The 24,246-nt window shown below is 36.6% G+C and overlaps 1 protein-coding gene across 2 annotated transcripts in view; it reads left to right on the top strand.

The window, feature by feature from the left end:
- The window catches only part of GRID2 (glutamate ionotropic receptor delta type subunit 2), a 1,665,223-nt gene that overhangs the window by 1,098,537 nt on the left and 542,440 nt on the right, over nucleotides 1-24,246 (top strand). The gene's annotated exons all lie outside the window — the stretch shown is intronic.

Below are 24,246 nucleotides of genomic sequence, written 5' to 3'. Positions count from 1 at the left end.
GGCTGAGTTCTTTATCTCATCATTTGATGTTCTAGGGTTTCAGGATTGTTGATTCTCTGTTTGGCTTAGTTTTTCGGATCTTTCTTGTGGAGGGACGGCGTGGTGCTTCTGCCTAGACCGCCATCTTGCCGGAGTCTCTCCCGAAGTGCTTTTTGTCACAATATAGTCAGCAAAAAAATATGTTGGGGCTATTATCCAAATTCCCCCTTTGTGAAGATGGGTTTTTGGTAAATCATGGCATAGCAAGGTTAACCCTATATGGAAGGATAAAATCACAGTTTTCATCAGGATCAGATAGCCTCAACAGTTTTGAGGTCTTACTATTGATAGAGTATCTGTTTTCAGAGAGCAGATAGGCAGATAATAAGTAGATGCCAGATTGTATGAATATAGACATCATCTACTGGCGAGAAGGAAGATAAACACAAAAGCACTGTAGACTAGATACATACTGTACTAGTAATATATACAGAGAGAGAAAAGAATCAGATATTTTGTAGCTGAGTTATACTGTATGCTGTAGCTTCATGACTGATGCGCACAAATTCTGACATTGCTTTGGATCCTGTGCTTAAATAGTTTGGTAGTGTAAGATGTAGAAATCAAAAGTCATTCAAAAACATTAAAAAAGCATGCCATACTTACACACTCACCTTATAATTTTACTGAGGCAACTAATTTGAAAATGATTTGTTCATTTTGGGGGAATACATGTGGGACACATAAGAAATAGCAGTCTCAGAAGGAAAGCTTTAAGTAATTTAACAACTTAACATTAATATCAATAATAAGTAGAAAAAGAAAAATGAAGCTCATTTTGGATGATTTGAGACAAAGAAAATGACATTGCATATGTAGTGATTTGAACTCACCCAAAGGCACTGCCAAAGAAAGGCCTGGCGATATGCTTCCATAAAGATTACAACCAAGAAAATCCTATGGAGCTCAGTTCTACTCTGTAACACACGGGAACACCAGGAGTCAGGTTTTTTTTTTTTTTTTTTTTTTTTTTAATGTAGTGCTTCACATTCTAATCTGATTTATCTGATTTACCTAATGATAAAACTATAGCCCTTGAGGCGATTGCAACTCATAACCACCCTATGGGACAGAGAGGAACTGCCCTGTTGGGTTTCCAAGGCTGTAATCTTTACTGAAGCCAACTACTACATCTTTCTCCTGCAGAGTTGCTGGTGGGTTCAAACCTCTGACCTTTCAGTTAGCAGCCGAGTGCTTAACCATTGAGCTACCAGGGCTCCTTTACCTAATGATACCAACAATAAAAGTTGATTCCAAAACATAATAGACATCTAAGAAAACAAACATCTTGGTTATCTTACACCGTTGTTTAATTTTAGTAATTTAGAGATCATTGAAGAAAATGAATTCTGTAGCCCCGTTAAAATCAAACCAAACCAGTTGCCCTCAAGTCAATTCTGACACATAGTGACCCTATAGGACAGAGTAGAACTGCCCCATAGGGTTTCCAAGGAGCCCCTGGTGGATTCGAACTGCTGACCTTTTGGTTAGCAGCCAAACTTTAATCCCTACGCCGCCAGGGTTTCCAAATACACAGACAACTCTATATAAATCATAATTAGGCACTGAAACTCCCAGAGTACCTGAATTCTCATTAGCTAGTTTCTTAGTGCCCTGAAGAAGAAACCAATGCTCATTTTTAAACAGTCTTGAATATGTTTATTATCTTGATTGTTGGAGTAGTTCCACAGGTGCATACATACATCAAAACTTATCAAAGTGAACATTTTAAATCTGTAGTATATCAATAATACCTTAAGGAAGCAGCTTATAAAAGCCAATTGCACAGCCAATAAATAAATAAGTGAAACAACTTTGATCACCAAAACTTCTATTTTTCATTTTTATGCAGTCTTTGATTATCCAGGTGTATTAAACATATGAAGAAAATAAGACATCCAGGTATGTGTTTTACCCAATATTCACAAGAAATCTTTGTAATGATGGTGTGTGAGTTCAAAATCTATTTTCTCCATTCATTCTATGATAGAAATAAGACTAAATAGTTCTTTTTAAATCTACAAATCATCATTCTTTTGGGATTTCAGTTTCTTTTTCTTAATTTTCTAAAAATGGCTATACTTAACATCTCTAAATTACTTGGGAATTTGTGTCAAAAATATGTAGATCTATACTGCCATTGTCACTAGAAAAGCAGAGTTAAATGATTAAGAAGGTAGAGAGATTATTTTTAAATATAGCTATTGCTCATGAGATGTTAAAATTTGTGGTTTTCTTTATTGGTTTAAATGGGAAAATTTAGGTGAATTAATTGTTTATGTAGGATGTATATTATACAAACTGTAAATTAGTTATTAAATTATTCTAGCATGGGATTGTGATTTTATTACATATAATGCATAATGCATGCTTACTATAGAAAAAGTATTGTTATAAAAAGTATTGATACCTTGCCACATTTGAGAAGATGATTCTTAGTAGCATGTCAGATCAACTGTAAATCCTGACTTACTACAAAATCAATTTTACATTATTTTGGAAACAAAAATTCCTTTATAGTCTAAATTGCTTTTATTTTATATATTATCTGTATCTGAGGAACTTATTAAATTTATTATATGATATCAAATTTTAATAAAATACATCTGTTGGGCACATTGCCTATATTTTTTTCAAAAAGCCAAGAAAAACATTTAATGAGTAGAAAAACTGTAACTTTAAAATAAAATAACACTAGAAAGATTGCCTAGATATTTCTTTTATTTATTAGCAACTTAAAAGAGTAACTAAACAGCTTTTGCATGCCACTAAACCAAAAAAACCAAAACCACTGCCGCGAGTCGATTCCCACTCGTAGCGACTTGTGGAGCAGCTGGTGGGTTCGGACCGCCACCTTTTGGTTAGCAGTTGAGCACTTTAACCACTACACCACCAGAGCTCCTCTGCGTGCCACTACATTAAAGTAATTTAAGTAAATATAAGTAAAGCAAATGGAAATAGGAATTGGAGCATCGACTTTTATTTACTCTGATACCTGACTGCTTTATGTTGTGACATTTGATTTTTGCAAAACAATCAAAATATAAATCATTTTTCTCTAATAGAGTTACTGTCATGACTACAGTTTGTACCTCAGGTTCAGAAGCCCTGCTGCTTTTTTAACAGGCAATTACAGTACTGCCATGAGGTTTCTGATTCACTTGTGGTGGACTCAGGTGAACTGGAACGTAAACCAAAAACCAAACCCCTTGCAGTCGGGTCGCTTCTCGATCGTAGCGCCCCCATGTGTTACAGAGTAAAACTGCTCCATAGCATTTTCTTCGTTGTGATCTTTCTTTACGGAAGCCGGAAGCCGTTTGCTAGGCCCTTCTTCCACGGAGTCGCTGGGCAGGTTCAAACGGCCAAGTTTTCGACTGACAGCCGATCTCAACCACCAAGCCGTAACAGCATACAGTTCTGTGGCATATTCAGGCACTCGGTCTTGAGAGTAATGAATGATCAGTGTAGAATGTATATCGTTTCTGTAACAGATCCCTGAGGACAGGGGGTTATCTGTACACTAGCTCAGTGTACCTATATTAAATAAACAAATATATATCCTTCTTCAAACTTGAGTGTAAATAAGAATTACCTGGATGCCAATTTAAAAATTCAGATTTTCAGTCTCCATCCTGAGAGATTCTAATTAAGTACATATCAGGAGGAGCTCAAAAATCTGCATTTTTATCAAACTGGGGTCCACAGACCCACCACACCTTTAAGAACCACTGCTTTACATGATGCTTGTGAAGTGTTGGGATCTATTAGGAACTACCAAAAGACAGAAAATGTGAACCCTGCAATCCTAAGTGGTGTACAGGCTCTTTGTGGGATAAGACCTGCACACACACAAACTCATGCAAGTCGGTATTACTAAAAGGGTCTTGCAAACTTAACATTATAGGATGTGAGTTTTGTATAATATTCAATAATTCAGCAATCACCAAGGCTGGGATTGTTGGGGGAATTGGAAAATACTAGGGGAGAGAGTGAAGAAAATTCCTAGTGGAATGACTTGTGCGCAGAGAGTAAAGAGATAAGAATGGTCATGGCATGTTTAAAGGGAACAACTCTTGGAAAGATGCTTAAGTAAATTACTTACAATAGATTCAATAAATGCTTGTATTAGGAAATGAGTTTGAACAGGACTATGGATTCCTATAGTGGAGAATTTTGAGAGCTACTCTAAAAATGTAGCTAACTAGCCATCTATCCATCTGTCTAATCCAGCTAGATATTAAGTCTAATCCAGAAAAGTTGGCAAGGTTTTTCTTCTAAAGACTATATAATCAGTATTTTAGGCTTCGTAAGCCGCATACAGACTCTGTCACATATTATTCTCTGTTTACATATACAGATAGTCCCCGAATTATGTTAGGGTTCCATTCCAATGACTATATCGTAAGTCAGTTCTGATGTAAGTCGAATACCTCATTTTTTTTTTTTTTTAGTTTTCATTATTATTGCCTTTCTTATCAGTATTTTTATAAATCCAATCTTTATTTGCCTTTGGGGGTTGGCATGAGAATGATAACATCAACATTTGTGCGCTGCAACATTGTGTGTAGTATATATTACAAAAAAAAAAGATGGCCATAAGAGCAGTTCATCATAATTTGAATACATTGTAAGATGGAGACTGCCTGTATATGTTTACGTCTTAGTTTGAGTTCTCTAGAAGAAACAAACCAGTGAGACGTCTGTGTGTGTGTATATATGTGTATGTATGTATGTATGTTATTGTATACAATGATAGAGAGATTTACTTCAAGGAAAATGGCTCATGTAATTGTGAGGGCTGTCAAGTTCCAAATCTGTGGGTCAGGTGGCAGGCTAGAGACCTCTGCTGGATCACAGGATTGTAGGGGGTTGGCAAATTCAAATTCTGTAGGTCAGGCAGCAGGTCAAAGATTTCTGCAGGCTTACATCTCAAGATCTCTAGGTCAGGCAAAGAGAAGAGTGTAGGGTTGAGAGGCAATGAGCTCTGCCAGAACATCTATGTATATTCTGAAGGCAGATCACACCACTAAGGAAACTTCCCTTTCAGTTTATTGGTTGATCGCATCGAATCACATCATGGAAGGTGATTACGTTATATTCCGTTACATAATGGTATGGCACATCAGTCAGTCCAGTGACTGCCAAACCTTTGGGAATCATAGCCTAGCTAAGTTGATACATAAAACTAACCATCACAGAATATATGTATGTATTATATATGTGTTTATTTTTTACAATTCTTTACAAATGTAAAAAATATTCCTAGATCAAGGATTATAAAAAACAGGCCCAAGGGCCAAATCATAATATGCTGACCTCTGATCCTATTGACCAGCTTCTGGCTTTTTCTGTAAAGAATTTAAGGAGGCTTGGAAGAAAAGAAAAAAAATACATATATATATATATTAAAAATAGTAAAATGAGTAATAAAGAATTATCAAATGACTTCCATATCATAAGTAAATCAACACCTGATAAAAGAAAAGTAAGAAACACAAATATCAAAGTATACGAGACAGAGTCAACTAATACATCTAGTATATTTGAACTCCAGATTTGATTCTAGTTTTCTAGAAGCCCATAAAAGACATGGGCAGTTGCAATGGCCTTATAGGAGGTTGGGGAAAAGGCTGGCCCTTCTTCTCAGCATCAATTTTTAAAAGCAGTATTTCACACCAGACTTCTCTCTCCTCAATAGCTTTTCAAAAACAAATGCAAATATGACCGTTCTGAAATGAGGTTTTTGATTACAGCTGAGAAAATAACCATGAAAACTGAAGAAGACAGTTCTGGAGGATGTCAGGTCTGCTGCTTCCATGGGCATTGATTTTTGATTCAAGTACAATGAAATCATTGATAAATTCAATTTCTTCTTTATTTTTCATAATGTTTGTCAGTCCAGTTGTGAGAATTTTTGTTTCCTTCGTGTTCAGGCATAATCCACACTGAAAGCTGTAGTTTTTGACCATCAGTAAGTGCTTGAAGTCATCTTCATTTTTGGCAAACGAGGTTGTGTCACCTGTAAGTGGCAGATTGTTAATATAGTCAAATAATTTTCTTTGGATTTTTCTACTAATTTTTACACAATAAAGCCTTACCAGGCAAGAAATCAGACTTAAACCATTTCCTAACATCTCTTCTTATGGTTTGAATATTTACATTTATATTTTCAATCTACCTGAAATTTGGTTTTTTTGTTTTGTTTTGTTTTTTTAGTATGGTGTACTTGAGGACTTAAATGAATATTTTCTTCAAACAAAAGTTGAACAATTTACTGTATATTGAAAGATAAGTACCTTCCCATTGATCTGTGGTGTCTCATATAATTATTACATTTTAAATATGCTAAAATTCTAGTATATTAGGATTAAATGATAACAACCTGTATCCATGAGTATATTTCTCAATCCAGTTTTTTTTCCTTATGATTAGTGGATCATCTTTTTAGGGTCTAGCTGACTGATGGTCTTGGTTTTTAAATATTACAGATTTTCATTTTCTTGTCTTTCTTTTTAGGTGTTAGAGTGGGTAATTTGAGAAGGAAGTGCCAGAAAGAGCTATCTAGATAAAAGCCTTTTTAAAAAGTCAACCATACTATCCTTCAGAGGCAGGCTATTCCTGGTTTATGACAGTGACACTACATCATTATATAGAAATATGCTTATGTTCTTAATTAATATGGAATGGGGGCATAAAAGTCAGTTAAAAGTGGTTTCAAGACATTAAAATGAATTTGTTTTAAGGCAGCTCAAAAAGAGTCCTGTTTTATATTGCTTGAAATTATATCTGATATGTAATGACCATTCCTGCTGAACTTGTCTTTTGCATTGCTGTTAAAATGCAGCTTACATTCAGGCAGCTAATGATAGGAATTCTATGTTGAACTCAAGCTTAGCTCATGAAACAGTTTTTGTCCACACATTCAAAGACCTAAGAATGGTCACTGAAATGTACGAACAAAATGTTATTACTATTAGCTTATTTATAGCTTTAATTATAAACTATATTGAATGCAATGCCTCCAATTATTCTTCCTTTAAAATATTGCAGTAAGAACCAAGTAATTTAAGTAATTTATATACACAGTAATGGTTTTGTCACCTTAAGGAAATCAACTTCTTTATGTGACATAGATTATAATGTCATTTTATGAGTAAGGTTATAGCAAAATTATGGTTAACAAGGTAAGGATTAGACCCCTTCAGGCTTTGAAAGTGGCAAAAGAATCTTCATTTTTATTTGAATTTAAGCTTTCTGATGAAACAAGCTGTGTGAGAAGATATTTTTAAACCTTTGTCTGAAAAGTCTCTTGGGTATATCAAATCTAAAGCATTTATCTTAAACATGTGAAACCTGGAGAAAATGTGCTTTACTGTGGTCATCTGACTTCTGTGCTCCACAATTTCTCTTTCCAGAAACTTGGTTTCGGCCTAGGTTTACCTGATCTGTGGTTCTAGCTGAGTCCCATCCAAGGAGTTATGTTTAGGTTTTGAAGATAATAAAGAATTTAATAATGTCTAAATTGCTTAAATTCCTGGTAGTCTTTTCAGTGTTCCATTTTGCTTAGTCCCTTATGAAACTGTTGAAAGCTCATCTGGGTTTTAAATATATTTGTGAAATCAAGAACTAGAAAGATAAAATCCACATTTGCCTGAAGTTGAGACATATAAAACCTTGTTTCAATTTATTCCTCCCCACCCCCCAAAAAAAAGATGAAGATATTTACAGTAGTTTCAAGGAATGCTGTCTTCTATTTATAAGATTTATGAAAACGTCTCTCCATTTCATTCTTCTTTACTTCCTCATCTCATCAATCTAACTATGTTATGAACATTTTGAAAAGCCACTTCATCAAATGAGTGGAAGTTAATTAATTTAGAAACTGTGGAAGATACCTGTTCCATAGAGGACCAACTAAAATGTAATCTATAACTGTTGACTATAGATAGAAGAGAGAAAAGCAATATCATTTCTAAACATATCCCATAAGCCACTTGTGTTGTTTTATATGCACAGAAAAGCACCACTAGTATCTGTCATACACATAAACACACACATACACACCACCCGCCCCGAAGGGTTGGGCTTGTGACCCCAGCTGGAGCAATCATAATATCCCTCATATCGATCCCGGTAATTGGTCCAGGAATGAGCATGTAACCCAAGGTGTATCAAACAGGTGTATCCCCAGTGTTTTCACAGAAGTTTGTGGGAAATTGGTCTGTTTCCTCCTGATTCTATGTGTTAAGAATAAAAGCCCAAAGCAGCCTGCAATCCTGGTTCTTAGAGACAACCAGACTGAGAGAATAAAGCCAACATTTACAGGATGGTGAGAGAGGCATAAAGTGCCAATGATATGTGAATCCCTGGATCCAGTCCTTCCCAGTTAGGACGGGATTTCTGTAGTCTATAACCAATAGATTACTCACTACCACCTTATCATGTAATACAATCTAGTTCAATTTATATGTACATTTTGCAAGAAATTTTCCATTTAAATTAATATGGATAGAAGGTATCCTCCAACCATTTCAGGAAAGGCCCTGGAATTCCAGCCACCATTCCTGATGTTTAGATATCATTCATTCATTCAATCAATAACAACAGCAACAATACTAGGAAACTTTATTAAGCTCCCACTGTGTGTTCTGAGGACTCCCTCCCTCGGTGATACAAATGGTTAATGATTTCAGCTGATAATCAGAAGGTTGATGGTTTGAATTCACCCAAAGACACCTTGGAAGAAAGATCTGGAGATCTATTTCCTAAAAATTAGCCATTGAAAATCCTATGGAGCACAGTTTTACTCTGACATACATGGGGTCACCATGAGTTAGAATTGACTCAGAGGCAACTACTGTGTATTCTGAGTGTTCTAATCCTCACAACCACTCTATGAGATGGTTAAGCTCAATATGTATATTTCATATATATATAGAGAGAGAGAGAGACAGAGAGAGAGGTTTAATTAATCTCCCTGTAAAAGTAATATTCAATATTCGAACTTAAATCTGTTTGATTTCCAAGGTTTGTTCTTAACCCCTCTACTACCCTGTACTTCCAAAGTACCTACTGTGTGCCAGGCATGGTGCTAAACACTAGAGATATAGGGTGAACAGGACAAACATAGGCCCTACCTCACAATGCATATAATCTAGTGATGGATATGAACAAATCAACAGACTGCCTACAAAACTGTAAAGTACTCAGATGGGGTAAATACAAGACTGTATATCTTACTAACTAACTACATCTTAGTTCCAAAAGGACCTCCTACAAAGATTTTGTTGAAATAAACATAGTTTTCAGTAAAGTGTAGATTTTATAAGTTTCTGCTACCTCTTGCATATTCCAATTCACCTAACTCAGTCTAAGGGATCACAGAAGGTATAATTATGCCAGTGAATACATAGAATAAATAAGGGTCAAAGACTTATTACATTATAGCCAGATATCTACACTGACAGCAGATACCTTGGCTGGAAAAACATAAAAGCACTGAGCCAAAGCACATCCATCATGTTAGAGAGCTGAATGAGAAAGAGAAGAAGAAATGTGTGTGGCATGATCCTGGGAGCCCATGGCTGATTCTCTGAGATTGATGGGATCTGAGGGAATGGTTCTCCCTTTCCTGTGCCTATTTTCAACTGATGAGGAGAAATATAAGTTTTATGACTGAAAGTCATAAAACTATGATAATGATGAAATCTATTTCCTAAAACTATATCTCTTACAGATACATAATTTTAAAATCAAAAAGAAAAATTAATATGTCAGTATTTTTGCATGCAGGGTCACATCCAGGCATAATTCAGGAGAGTTTTAGTCAATGCTAGAGAGACTCTAGAATGTCCGCATCTGGAATAAAATTATGGTCAGCCTAATGCAGTGGTTCTTTTTTTTTTTAATTGTACTTCAGGTGAAGGCTTACAGAACAAATAGTTTCTCATGAAACAGTAGTACACATGTTGTTTTATGACATTGGTTAACAACCCCACAACCTATCAACCCTCTAACTTCTCAACCTTTTTTTTTTGGTGAAAATACACATAGCCAAAGTTACACCATTTCAAAAATTTCTACATGCACAGTTCAGTGACATTGACTATGCTCTTCGAATTGTGCTGTTATTCTCACTTAAGATGAAGGCTTACAGAACAAAATAGTTTCTCATTTAACATTTACTACAAATGTTGCCCTATGACAATGGTTAACAATCTCACAACACGTCAACAATATCCTTACTCAACCTTGTGTTCCCTATCACCAGCTTCCTTGTCCCCTTCTGCTTTCTGGCCCTTGTCACTGGACTCCTGTACCTCGTTAGTCTCATTTGGTTTTACGGGGCTGTCCACTCCCAGTCTGAACAGTGAACGTCGGAGGTAACTTCACCACTGAGCTAAAAGGGTGTCTGGGGGCTAATGCAGTGGTTCTTAAACTTTCTTGCACAATAGTCACCTGGGAAACTGTTTAAAAATACCCATTACCTGCTCTCCACCCCAAATCAATTAAATCAAAGTCTCTAGGGATAGGACATAACATTTAAAAAGCATCCCAAGCAATTCTACTGGACAGAGAACCACTGGCCTAGTGCTGTGAAGCACTGCCTTAATGCAGGATCCAGTTAAATTCCTTAGTGTGAAATTAGAGGCCCAGCCTGTCTATAGCAAAGTGTTAGTTGATAACCAATACTTGGGTGCAGAAATTTTACATAAAGAGGCGCATAATTCATGGAAGAGTCATCTGGACAAATCACTAGTCAAATAGAATCAGATATTAAATTGAGTGGTAACCTGAAGTTGTAAGCCCACAGTTGGGAAGCGGCTTAGAGAAGTGTTATTTTCTGGGGCTCGATGGAGATTATGGACATTCAGTGTGGCTTTTTGTTTGCTACCTCCAATAAGGAAGTAATTCTTACTAAGTAGCCCCTTGAAAAAATAATTGGGAGATTTAGTTGTAAGCAGAACTAAAGTAGGAAATTCGCTGTAGCTTAAAACCCGAAATTCAATCAAGTATCCCTTTAGGGACTGAAGTTGGTATAAAAGAATACCCTGTTCTCTATTGTGTAGACGGGCAATGGAGAAGAGGATCACGTTCCAGTCTGCCTCTCAGCACTCTAAGAAGTAGGGAGTAAAATTTGTTGTTACCATTTGAAGTGGGCACCTTCCTTTCCTATTTTTCAGGCACTCCCAAGATTTACATAAGATTTCCATAACCCTTTGGGAAAATGTTGCCGTAATCAGCTTCTCTTTAAACCTTACAATAAGGGAAGCACACAAGGATGCTGAAGAACTCAGGTTTTTTCCAGTAAACAAGGGTATGTCATTAAATCCTTCTGATCAAATAAGCTACATGCGTGTAGTAGTATTTTAGGAAGGTGAGTCACAGAAAGATGTAGTTGAAGAGGGAGAAACAGTAGGCATAGAGAGTGACTAGAAAACCATGGTACTAACTATTGCAAAGGAGTTAGGACTTCAACTAGTCTTTTGTGTGTGCAAGTAGAGACAAATTTTCTTTCTCGCAGTCTCTCTCTTTTACACACACACACACACACACACACACACACACACACACACACACACACACACACAGGAGAAAAGAATGGAATTGAGTTGAAATGTAACAGGATGTTAAATTGAAAATTTCTAGTTGTTGCATCAGGATACAGTACGGATAATACACAAAACAGTTACTATGCCAAAATGAAAAATTATTAAAGAGGGTACAAAAACTGCTTATACTATTCTTAAATTGCCCACCCACGTAGAGGATATGAGCATGTCAGAAATTAGAAAAGTTTCTGAGAAGATTTCTTTGAAGAGAGATGCTAGTGTGCTATGAACCCTTCCACTGCAGCATACCACCCCATCTCCCGCCAAGAAAGAGAATTGGAGAATGTTTCAGTCTTTACCTCAACCTAAAGAGGGCAGAAGGAAGTCTAATTGGAAAATACATGTTCTCTGCAGGTTGGAATGCACAAAGGTCTGTTGGCTGATTCATGAGTAAATCTTAAACATGAGTAATTTTTCGCTTAACTGTTCTGATAGCTGACTGAAGGAGAGATTGATGCTGCATTGTGTAACCTGACCTCCCAGTGTTTACAAAGCTAACTATGTGTGTGTGCCATGGACTAGATACAAACCATGCCTAAGACAGAAGATCTCTCGCTTGGGTCATCTTGAGTTCCATCCTACAGCCCGCCCATAATAACAAACAGATATCGCCAGAAAGAATCTGGAGATACCACTGGATTCCCAGGAATTGGGAAAGAAGATAGCAACCAGCCAGACTAGATATGTGCTCTGTGTGAAGGGACAACCCAACCCAAACCAACCCGTTGTTGTCCAGTCAATTCCAACACATAGTGACCCTATAGGACAGAGCAGAACTGTCCCATAGAGTTTCCAAGGTTGTAGTCTTTATGGAACCAAACTGCCACATTTTTCTCCTGTGGAGCAGCTTGTAGGGTCAAACCACCAACCTTTAGGTTAGCAGCCAAGCACTTTCACCACTGTGCCACCAAGGCTCCTTGTGTGAAGGGAACATCCATGGAAATGTGTGGCAGGAGGGAGGGCAAGTGTAGTGGGCTCCAAAGAACCCACTGAAGTTCCAAATTCAGGAAAAATGAAGTAAAAACTTTCTCATCCCACTTCCCTCTCCTGCCGTCCCATGCTCCAAGCCTGAGGAATCCAGAAACCCCATTCAACAATCTGATGGTTCAGAAGTCAAAGATAGCTTATCGGTAAATGAGAAAAAAGTTAATCCTGTTTTCACACCTGTAGATTTCCCACAAGGATCCCTAGTGACTCAGCAGTTAAGGGCTTGGTTGCTGGGTGGTTTGAACCCATCCAGTGGCTCCTGGGGAGAAAGACCTGGAGGTCTGCTTCCATAAAGATTACAGCCAAGAAAACCCTACGTTCAACTCACATGGGGTCACTATGAGTCAGAATCTACTCAACAGCACCCAACAACAACAGATTTCCCACCTGCAGTAGGTGCAAGTTGGGGGAGGGAAGAAGTCTCTATTTCTTATCAGGGTCAGAGTTTAAATTTTTACTAAGGCTAGATATTTTAAAATTACTGAAGTAAGAATATGACTATGTCTATATCTCCATCTATCTATGTATCTGTCTGTCTATCTATCTATCTGTCTTGCTTAAGAAAAAACATAAAAGTCATGAAGTTGGTCTGAGTTTTTAACCGAGAATAGGGGAAAAGGTAACCCTATAGAATAAATTTCAAAGACTTGTGAGGCACAAAAAAATAAGTTTGTTATTACTATTATTGAACTTTATGAGTGTTGCCTATGCAGTCTAGTAATTATAAAACTAAAAGGCAGGGATTAAAAATGACCAAGAAATGCACTAAATAATAGTCACATTTTATACCTTTGTAAAATTTTATACTTTCACGTGTATTTTCTCATTTGATCCTAAAGATAGGACAGAAAAAACTTTCTCCATTTTACAGAATAATAAGCTGAAGATGAGGGTTAATAAGTGATGTATCCAAAGTTTATAAGTGTTGAAGTAGTAGGTTTAAAGTTAGGACCAGAATCCAGGTATATTGTCTATAAATCTCACCTTAAGGTATAGCTCCTTAGCCAGAGTAGCCTTTGAAATGTTTCTAAAAGTTGTTTTCATTAAACTTTTAATAAAAATTTGTTGATCCACTACCATGCAGCAGGCATTGTTGGAGGTTCAGTACAGAAGAAATCAAAGAATGTCACTGCTCTCATGGAGTTTTCATTCTAATATAGGGAGGCAGACAATAAACAAATAGAACAAATAATATGATATGTTAGGTGGCATATTCAGTGAAAATATAAATAAAACAATATAAAGCATAGCAAGTGACAGAGAGAGAGCTGCGTGTGTTATGTGGGTCATAGGGCCAGAGCTGTGCACTAGGGCCACAGGAAAGGGTGAACTTAGAAACACTGTTGTGGCTGCTGCAGACGGAGCAAAGGAGCATGATAGGTCATGATGTTCTAGCAATGCATTGGAATGGGGATCAAGGGATGGGGGAAGTGAGGAGGAGATCACATAGAGCCTCATAGTTCCTTGCAAAGAATTTTATTTCATTGTGTGAATGCTATGGTAAATTTTTCTAATGTTTTTGGAAGAAGAATGATTCTGTCCGACTTAGCTTTTTTTTTTTTTTTTTTTTAAACCAAAAAAGAAAACTCATTCTAGCTGATATGTGAAAGTTGAGGCTATGGTGGCTGGTGGTAGTGGGAAGACCAGTGCGTAAACTGTTGTAATTGTCCTGGCAAGAGCTAGGGTAGTGGAGGTGGAAGGTGGAAAGGCGTGGTAGTGGAGGTGGAAAGAAGTGTTTTTCACTTTCTTCAAATGTGATTCTGCAGGTAGTCCTTAGCCATGCTAAAGCTGCATTTCTTCAAGACATATTTCGGTAATTTGCAACAGAAGATGTCTCTATGAGAAAATGATTGCACTCTGTACTTTATGCTCAATGACTCTTCCCTATTTATGTTCTGAATACTAAATCTTTCAAGTCGTTATTAATTAAGATAAGCTTGCTCACCCCTGTCTTGTAATTTACACTCCCATTGCGGTTGCAGTTACAGCTTGTCAACAGGTTTTTCTATTACTGATTTTTCTACTTACGTTCTTTAAAGCGCTTATTATAAATTGTGATTGTACATTTATTCGTTTATGTGGTTATTCATTTCTCCCACTAAATTTTAAGCCCTCAGAAGTCAGGGTCTAATTCTGTTTTATTCACTTCTGCATAGTGAATGCCTAGTACGCAACTTGACACAAAGTAGTTGCTTAAAAATATATTTGAATCAAATTGACAACAGCAACTCAAAACGGGGCAGTGAGTTGAAGACAATGGTGATGGAATAATTTGGAAAAGGATAGTGAGAATAGCAGCACAACTGGAAGAACGTAATCGATGCCACTGAATTGTACATGTAGAAACTTTTGAAATGGTGTGTCTTTGGCTATGTATATTTTCACCAAAAAAGAAAAAAGATCCTTCAAGGTCGAGGAGGGAGAGTGTTGACATGTTGTGGGGTTGTTAACCAATGTCATGAAACAATATACGTACTGACTGTGTAATGAGGAACTATTTGTTCTGTCTGTAAACCTTCACCTAAAGTACTATAAAAAAAAAATTTGAACAGATGAATAAAAATATCACCTTATATTTTCATTCTAAGGAATCTCAGTGATCTTTATTTGTCTCTATAACAAAAAGCTAAGGAAAATATCTGAATGATTTCAATTAAAAATATTAATCCTTCAATTAAAGAAAAAAGAGAACTCAAACCAAAAACCAATACTACTGCTGTCGAGTCGATTTTGACTTATAGTGATCCTATAGGACAGAGTAGACCAGTCCCATAGAGTTTCCAAGGCCGTAACGGTCGTGCAGTGTTTAAGTGCTTGACTGCTAATTGAAAGGTTGGTGGTTTTAACCCACCAGCTGCTTCATGGGAGAAAGATGTGGCAATCTGCTTCCATAAAGATTTACAGCCTTGGAAACCTTATGGGGCAGTTCCACTGTGTTCAACTGCCACATCTTTCTCCTGTGGAGCAGTAACCCACGGACCTTTCAGTTAGGAGTGGAGCATTTAACCTTTGCACCACCAGGGCTCCTCGAAAAAAGAGAACACTCCTCTCCAATTGCCAACTACATTGATTATATTTTTGTGGTAGACAGAATAATGGCCCCACAAACATGTCCATACTCTAATCCTCAGAAACTGTGAATATGTAAATATTACGTGGCAGAGGGGAATTTAGGTTGCTCATCAGCTGACCTTAAAATGGGCAGATTATCCTGGATTATCTGGGTGGGCCCAGTCTAATCACATTCACTCAAAAAGCAGATGAGGACATCAGAGAGATACAATGTAACCTGAGAAGAACTGCACCTGCTATTGCTGGCTTTGAAGATGGAGAAAGGGGCCCATGAGCCAGGGAATGTGAATGCCTTTAGAAGCTGGGAATGTCTCTCAGTATACAGTGAACAAGAAAATAAGGATCTCAGTTCTACATTCACAAGAGACTGAATTCTGCCAACAACTTGGATAAATAGGAAATGGATCCACTAGAAAGAACCTCCAAAGAAACACAGCCCTTGCACCTTAATTTTAGCCCAGTGAGACATCTAATGGACCTCTGACCTAGAGAACTGTAAGAAAATAAATTTGTATCACTTTAAGACACCAAATTTGTGGTAATTTGTTACACCAGCAATAGAAAACTGATAAAATTTCATGTGAAGGTATTCATTTAGCTATCTCATTTATTATATACAAAATCTTTAAATATTATAAGAATGTGGAACATGGTCTTTACATTATGATTAGCATCTCTGAAAAAATAAAGACCATTTTTCCTAATCTTTTTGTTAGCTTTTCAACTTCATATATTGTTTGTGATTATTTTGTAACATAATAGCTGATGTTATTGGAATATATTTACACTTTGAAAACTGTTTCCTCTTATTCACATCATAACAGTAGTATTCTGAAAACCTGGAGTGACATTGATAGTGAATAATAAAATCAAAATTTAAATTTAAAGAATGTTCCGGATACAGTTAAATCTTAATTATACAATTTGTTTACTAACATGGCACTTTCTTTCTAACACCTCTTATTGCTTGCTTGGTGTTTTTGTTGTTGTATTATTTTTATGGTTTTATTTTACACTTTTAGTCCTACAATAATTACTCACAGAGCTAGAAAATTAGATCTGGGGAAAAAGAGAAAAGTTGAAAGGCAACTTGAACCTGTCCATTACTGTTACTGCTCGCAAAGGATTACTAGCAGATTTAAGAGAAAAGTAAACGGTCTTGACTAAAATGAGGAGTTTAGATAACCCATAAATTTCACTTCCATCATTTTACATTTCTATAGTTTTAGGTACACTATAGAATGTAAAGAATGAGTCCAGATACCTAACAACCACCTAAGGGAGGGAGACCAATACTTTCTTGACTCTCTTCCATGTACCAGTAGGAACTGGGAAACTTGGAAGCATATTCAAAGAATTGCATTTCTTTGGTAGGAAGGCTGGCTGTGCATAAAGGCTGGCTCCTGCTGCAGGGTTAGAATCTCGAGATATAAGTTAGCTTTTCAGTAAGATGCATTGTGTATGTGCCAAGAAGTCTAGTCTTCGAAATTTTGTGTTGTTTGTTATTTACTGGTGAATGAAAAAGAAGCCTATTGCATTTCTTGAAGCAACTAGCTTTTTTTGTTTTAAAGTACTACAGCTTTATTGAGTTATAATTCAAACACCATCAAGTTTACATTTTCAAAGTTTAAAAGTCTGTAGGTTTAATATATTCACAGAGTTGTGCAACCTTGCCTTTATCTAATTTAAGAACATCTTCATCACCCCAAGAAGAAAACTTGTACCCATTAACAGTCACTCGCCTACCACTCTACTCCCCTGTATCCCCAGTCTTTGGGAACCATTTACTCTCCCTCTTTATGGGTTTGCCTATTGTGGACATTTTACATATGTAGTCTTTTGTGACTGGCGTCTTTCGCTTATCATAATGCTTTAAAGGATCATCCATATTGTAGCAGGTATCAGTACTTCATTCCTTTTTAATGCATAATAATAGTCCATTGTGTGGATATGCCACATTTTGTTTATCGGATATCAGTTAATGAACATTTAGGGTGTTTCCACTTTTTGGCTTTAATGAATAATGGTGCTATGAACTGTACAAGTTGTTGTGTGGACATATGTTTTAATTTCTCTTAGCTATATATCTAGGAGTGGAATTGCTCAGTCATATTGTGACTTTATGATTTTGAGGACCTTTCATATTGCTTTCCAGAGTGTCTCTAAGTTTAGCTATACATTGAACATGTTAGCCAAGTGTCATGGATTGAATTGTGTCCCCCCCAAAATATGTGTATCAATTTGGCTACGCCATGATTCCCAGTATTGGGTGATTGTCCACCATTCTGTCATCAGATGTGATTTTCCTATGTGTTATAAATCCTACCTCTATAATGTTAATGACGTGGGATAGGCAGCAGTTATGTTAATGAGACAGGACTCAATCTACAAAATTGGATTGTGTCTTGAGCCAATCTCTTTTGAGATATAAAAGAGAGAAGTGAACAGAGAGACAGAGACCTCATATCACTAAGAAAGCAGTGCCAGGAGCAGAGCACGTCCTTTGGACTCAGAGTTCCTGCACAGAGAAGCTCCTAGTCCAGGGGAAGATTGATGACAAGAACCTTCCTCCAGAGCCGACAAAGAAAGCATTCCCCTGGAGCTGACACCCTGAATTTGGACTTCCAGCCTACTACACTGTGAGAGAATAAACTTCTGTTTGTTAAAGCCATCCCCTTGTGGTATTTCTGTTATAGCAGCACTAGATAACTAAGACACCAAGTATAAACATTATATCCATATTTTCATCACATGTATCAAATGTAAAATGATGTCACTCTAACTTATCACCACCATGCCCATCCCCATTCCACCTCCATTTGCACCAAGATTGTCATTCCTAACCTGTCTGCTCATCTTTGTATCTTCAATGCCTGTCACAGTGTCTGACGTAAGTATTTAATACGTGTCTTAAGTGAATGAATAGAGGGAACATCTACTGAAGTTTTGAGGAAAATAGATTTCTTGAAATTGAATAATAAGGAAAGTTTCCAAAGAGAATATTAGGCACAAAAAGATACATAGGACTTCTATGATTAGAGAAGAAAGGAGAGGGCATTTCAGATGGTAGCAGGAGTGTGAAGGTGAGAATATGATGTCATCTGAAGAAAATAAGCACATAAACTTGATAAGATAGGACATACGAGTGGGCACTATATTGTCCTCCAGCGAAATCTGGCCCCCATGTGCTTTGGTAAATGGAGTTGTATCAAAACACTGCCACATCATTTGTTCATGTATTGTTTATGGAGTTGAGTGGTTGGGACAGAGGCCATAGACAGTATGACCCATGAAGCCATCATTTCGCCCTTTACAGAAAAGGTTCAGCAACCACTGGGTTAGAGCATCTATGAAAGGAAATAGTGGGAAATAAGATTAGGAAGTTATTATGATGCTAGAACACAGAGTATTTAAATTTAATGTTAAAGAGTTTGAAATCTGTTTGTATTTAAGGGTATCAAAGGAACAACATTTGTCAAGTTGATCAATCGCCCTGGCAGCAACATGTGGAGTAGATTATAACAATGAGAGGCAGCACTCAGGGAGGAAACTTAGCTGATTGCTAAATGTGGGAGATGGTAAGGACCTAAACTATGGTGGCAGAAGCCAAGGCTGTGAGAAAGTGGTGATGCTTCTAATGAGAACAAGAGAAACGACAAATATATACAGAAATAAATCATCAAGGGTACTCACTGAATAGGGGAAATGGATAGAGAAGAGGGAAATGTCAATAATGATTCCAAATTTTCAAGAGTATGTTACTGGCAATCTAAGGCGACTCTTGTTAGAAACGGAGAAACCCACAGAATAAGTTAGTTTTGAAGCAATAATTTTGACCTTTTTTTTAAGCTATGTTATTTGATGAGATAAGACATCTCAATAGAAATGTCTGGCAGGTAATCAAAAATGTGGGACTGGAGCTCAAAGCAGCAACTGAAGTGGTGGTACTGATTTGAGAGGTAGTGGTTAAAACTGTGAGAGTAGATGAGATCTCTGAAGGACAACTGGTGATGATTTAACACATGGTGGAGGAACAGGTCTTAGCCCTAGGGAATACTGACTCCTAATGGGCATGAAAAAATAATGGTGACACAGGAGAAGTAGCAAGAGTTTTGTGAACAAAGCAAAGTGTCACATTATCTAGAAAACAGTGTCAAGATGAAGGATGCAGTTAATTAAACCCTACTTGAGCATGTAGTGAATACATAAAACAGGTTATAAGCAGCTCATAGTCCAGTGAAGAAAACCAAATTTTAAGCAGAGGAAAAAAAAAAAGAGTTTTTATAGATATAGGGAATAGTCTCATGATAAGGTCATAGGAAAAGAGAAACTAACAATGCATAAGGAAGTAAAAAGTTGTTTCATAATGGCTTTTTGGTGTCTTTAACTGTGGTTATTGTGAACAGAAAAGACTATTCAGAAGATGCTTTGGATTTAGAAATTAATGTACAATTTATTAAAATTACAAATTAAAAAATCTACTCCCTTATCAAGATTTAAAGTTACAAGCCTTTAGTAGTCTGTCAATGTCTTTCTCTCTCACTTCTTGCTCTGTGTGTGTGTGTTTTAACAATCACTTTTAAGTCTTTGAATAATGTTTGGTCTCATTTAAACAGTTAATTAAACACCTTCAAATATTATAAACTACAATTATGAATTAAGTGTATTTGATCACCTTTTGAAATACTCTACACCATTTATCTGACTGACAGAATGACCCAAGTATTTAAGTAATTCTAATAGATGTATAAATATACAGCTTCTGAAGTTTGTTTACAAGCTCCAATACCATATATAAATGTAATAAAATTTCTACTTTAAAATCACATGTATAAATAAGTTATTTAATTACATACCGATTACTCACTTAGGCACATTATAAGCACATAAAATATTAATCTTTACTAGTATGTAAAATGGTCATATATCTAACATCAACATATTGTCTGGTTTTGTTCTCTTAAATATTTCTGTTATTAATTCTAAATCTCCAGGTTTGAAAGAAGCTTATCCATTAAAGTAATAATTAGGTAATCCTAAGCAATTGGGGGATATACAGTTAAGATATTGACAAGCTTTTTTTAAGGATTATATTGGAATATACTGAGGCCTAGATTTAATCTTTAGCATCTCTTTATTAACAGGAAAGATTCATAGGAAATGGGTCCCTGATCTACTAATATAAGTCTGCAGTCATCTCATGCTGTTAAATGACTTGAGTGGATTTTAGAATATTTTTATTCCTAAAATACATAAATGCTCTTTCTATTTAATTTTAAATACTTTTGAACTTGATAGGATCCTTTGTTCTTTTAATATCTTTTCCATCTCTAAATCCACACAGTTGTTGTGTATTAAAAATGATAGCCAAGTTAATTCTGACTGTGTCTCATTGGACCATTCAGAAGACACGGAATCACATTAAATCCAGGGCTCCGTGATACTTTCTGCGTAAGGACCTTAGTGTGAGTAAGGTAAGAGTAGTAGATGTGGCTGGAAAAATTAGCTCACGTTTTGAAGGGTATTATATGCCAAGCTGCAGTGTTTGCATTTTATCCCATGTGACAAGTTTTTTTCATGTTGGTAAAGGAAAATGAATATGGCAGCTATGTGAGGGATAGATTGGAGAAACACTGATGGGTGGCAGGGAGTTTTGAAATTTTTGCAAAGTACAAGCAAGAAATGATGAGTACTAGGTTTCAAGCTGTGGGAGTGGGGAGAAGATTGCGTTTTGAGATAACTGTGATAGGACTGTGATCTATTGATTGAAAGTCTGAGAGATGGAGAGGAATCAAAACAGTACTGAGGTTTGTTTGAGAGATTTGGAGGATGGCACAGTGCTTAAGCACTCAGCTGCTATCTGAAAGGTCAGTGGTTCAAGCCCACCAGCAGCTCCGCAGGAGAAAGATGTCTCAATCTGCTTCCATAAATATTTACAGCCTTGGAAACTCTATGGGGCATTTCAACTCTGTCTTTTAGGGCCGCTCTGAGTCAGAATAGACATGACAGCAGTGTGTTTTTTTGGTTTTAATATCATTAAGGCATCCCTGGGTGGTGCAGATGGTTAAGTATGCGGCTATTAATTGAAAGGTTGGTGGTTTGAACCTACTCAGAGGCACCTTAGAAGAAAAGCCTGGTGATCTATTTCAAAAGGTCACAGCCATGAAAACCCCACGGAGCACAGTTTTGCTCTGAAGATATGTGTTGTCAAGAGTCAGAATGGCATCTGGTTAATATCGTTAACCAAATTCTTTGGAGACATCTCACAGGTATAGCTCCCTGCCGCCACACCTGCCACCCTTATAGGTGCCCCTTCTAGCCACATAACATTTTAGTGTATTTTCCACTTTTAAGAATTAAACTGATGCAAACATAACAAACTATATATATGAAATAGATCCACACATGTGAATCCAGTGTCCTTATTACTTTCTCTCTTATAAACTTCTATTGAATTACAAAACTGACATGCTGCAAACAAATGACATCTCAACCTTTGAAAATGTTTTCTCAGAAAAAAGAGTGAATTTAATATTACATAAATTTTCCCAGCAAAATTTCTTTATCTCTTCTGTAGGATTCTGTATACTCTTGGTTTTAATAAATCTTGGTTTACGATTCTGTATTCTCTTGGGTACTTGATTTATACCCTGTTTTTTGAGTAGGCTGTTTGTATTTTATGGCTTAAATGGAGAGTAGAATTTTTATTATATGATTAGCCCTGATGATAGAAAACATAGATTATGTAACAGCTCTTGTAGTCATCTTTTAAGGATCTTGCAGGAAATCTGGTTTTCAAAGATATAAATAAATATTCAAATGTAATAATATTGTACTTTAAACTGCTTTGAGTGAGGCTGAATTTCTTCGAGATATTATCTGGAGCAAATTGGCTTATTTCTTGTGTCATTTTGTAGTCCTCTGGTCTGAGGAAAATAAAGTATGAAATTCAATAATCAACAAATACTTGAGTGTCTGTAATGTGCCAATTGCTCTTCTAGGCACTAGACACACAGCAATGTACAGAACACACAAAAATAAACAAAAATCCTTCTCCCCAGGGGCAGGGCTCACATTCTGGTGGAGGAATAGAGACAATAAATAAAATATATACGTGAGATACATACTTGATGATAACTGTTGTTGTTGTTGTTAGGTGCCGTCGAGTCGGTTCCAACTCGTAACAACCCAGTGGACAACAGAACGAAACACTGCTTGGTCCTGCACCATCCTCACAATCATTATTATGCTTGAGCCCGTTGTTGCAGCCACTGTGTCAGTCCATCTCATTGAGGGTCTTCCTCTTTTTCACTGACCTCTCCTTTACCAAGCATGATGATAACTACCTTGAAGAAAGTTAAGCAAGGGATAGGCATAATAAAAGAGGAGGACCAGGGTGGAAGTGGAGGGTGGCAGTAAAATCAGAATGCTTAGAAGAGACCTCAGAGAGAAGATATTGATACTTGAGGAAAAAGTGGAAAGAGGTAAAGAACATAAGTGAGGCACAATAAGAGTAAACAGCAAATGCAAAGGTCCTAAAGGCGTGTGTGGGACAAGTGTCCTTGAGGAACAAAGGTAAGGTGGCCAATGTGACTGCATCTGAAGAGGGTAGCAAGAGGTGAAAGAAGAGAAATCAGTGAGGAAGGACAGACCTTGAAAGACTCATAGGCCATATTAAAGATTTTAGCTTTTACTCCAAGTGAGATGATAAGCCATTGGAGACTTTTGAAAATAGGAGTGGCATTATCTGACTTACGTTTTTAACAAAATCAAGCTTACAAAGTAAGTGGGGAAGCTGGGACTGGAGCCTGGTCACTCGGTCTCCAAACATCACCAGTGTAATCAGTAAAATATAGTGAAGCAATCAGAGAATTGGGAGTTGGAAACTTAGAGTTCCAATCTTACCTCAAAAGAGTACCAGGCTATCTAGTTTTGGGTGAGTTTATTCCCTGCTCTGGGTGAAATAAATGAGTAATACCTGAAGTTCCTTCTTGCTTTACTCATCCTACATACTCAAACTGCTGGGGTACGTATAAAGAAAGTTGGGAATCTAATAAATCCTTATATTAACTTCTTATTTTTAATATTACAAAATTTTTAATTCAAAAGTAGAGCAATAAATAACAACCCTATAGAAATTATCAAAAATTATTCTATAAAATATAAGTACTAAAAAATCAAGAAAACAAAACTAGTGTCTTATATTTGCTAATCTTATCGTAAGGTTTGAAGTTCACATACACAATTAAAGTGGAATGATGGAACAAAATACATTCTTGCATTTTTATTCCATTATTGGTTGGTAGAGTGGACAAAACAGAAGGAAAATGAGTTGTGCTTATTTTCTCTCTCTCTCTTTTTTTTTTTTAATGCCACATTATTCTTTAATATGAGATCCTGAGATAGATTCTGGTGCTTATGCTAGGTCACGAAGTTTGAACCATCTTGTTCTTGTTATTATTTGCCATGGAGTTGACATGAACTCATGGTGACCTTTATAACAGAACGAAACTTTGCCTAGTCCTGTGCCATCTTA

The sequence above is a fragment of the Trichechus manatus genome, unplaced genomic scaffold, assembly GCF_000243295.1.
Source record: "Trichechus manatus latirostris isolate Lorelei unplaced genomic scaffold, TriManLat1.0 scaffold00178, whole genome shotgun sequence".
Taxonomy (NCBI): Eukaryota; Metazoa; Chordata; class Mammalia; order Sirenia; family Trichechidae; genus Trichechus; species Trichechus manatus.
The sequence above is the reverse complement of the archived record's forward strand: the minus strand, read 5'-3'. Positions and strand labels throughout refer to the sequence as shown.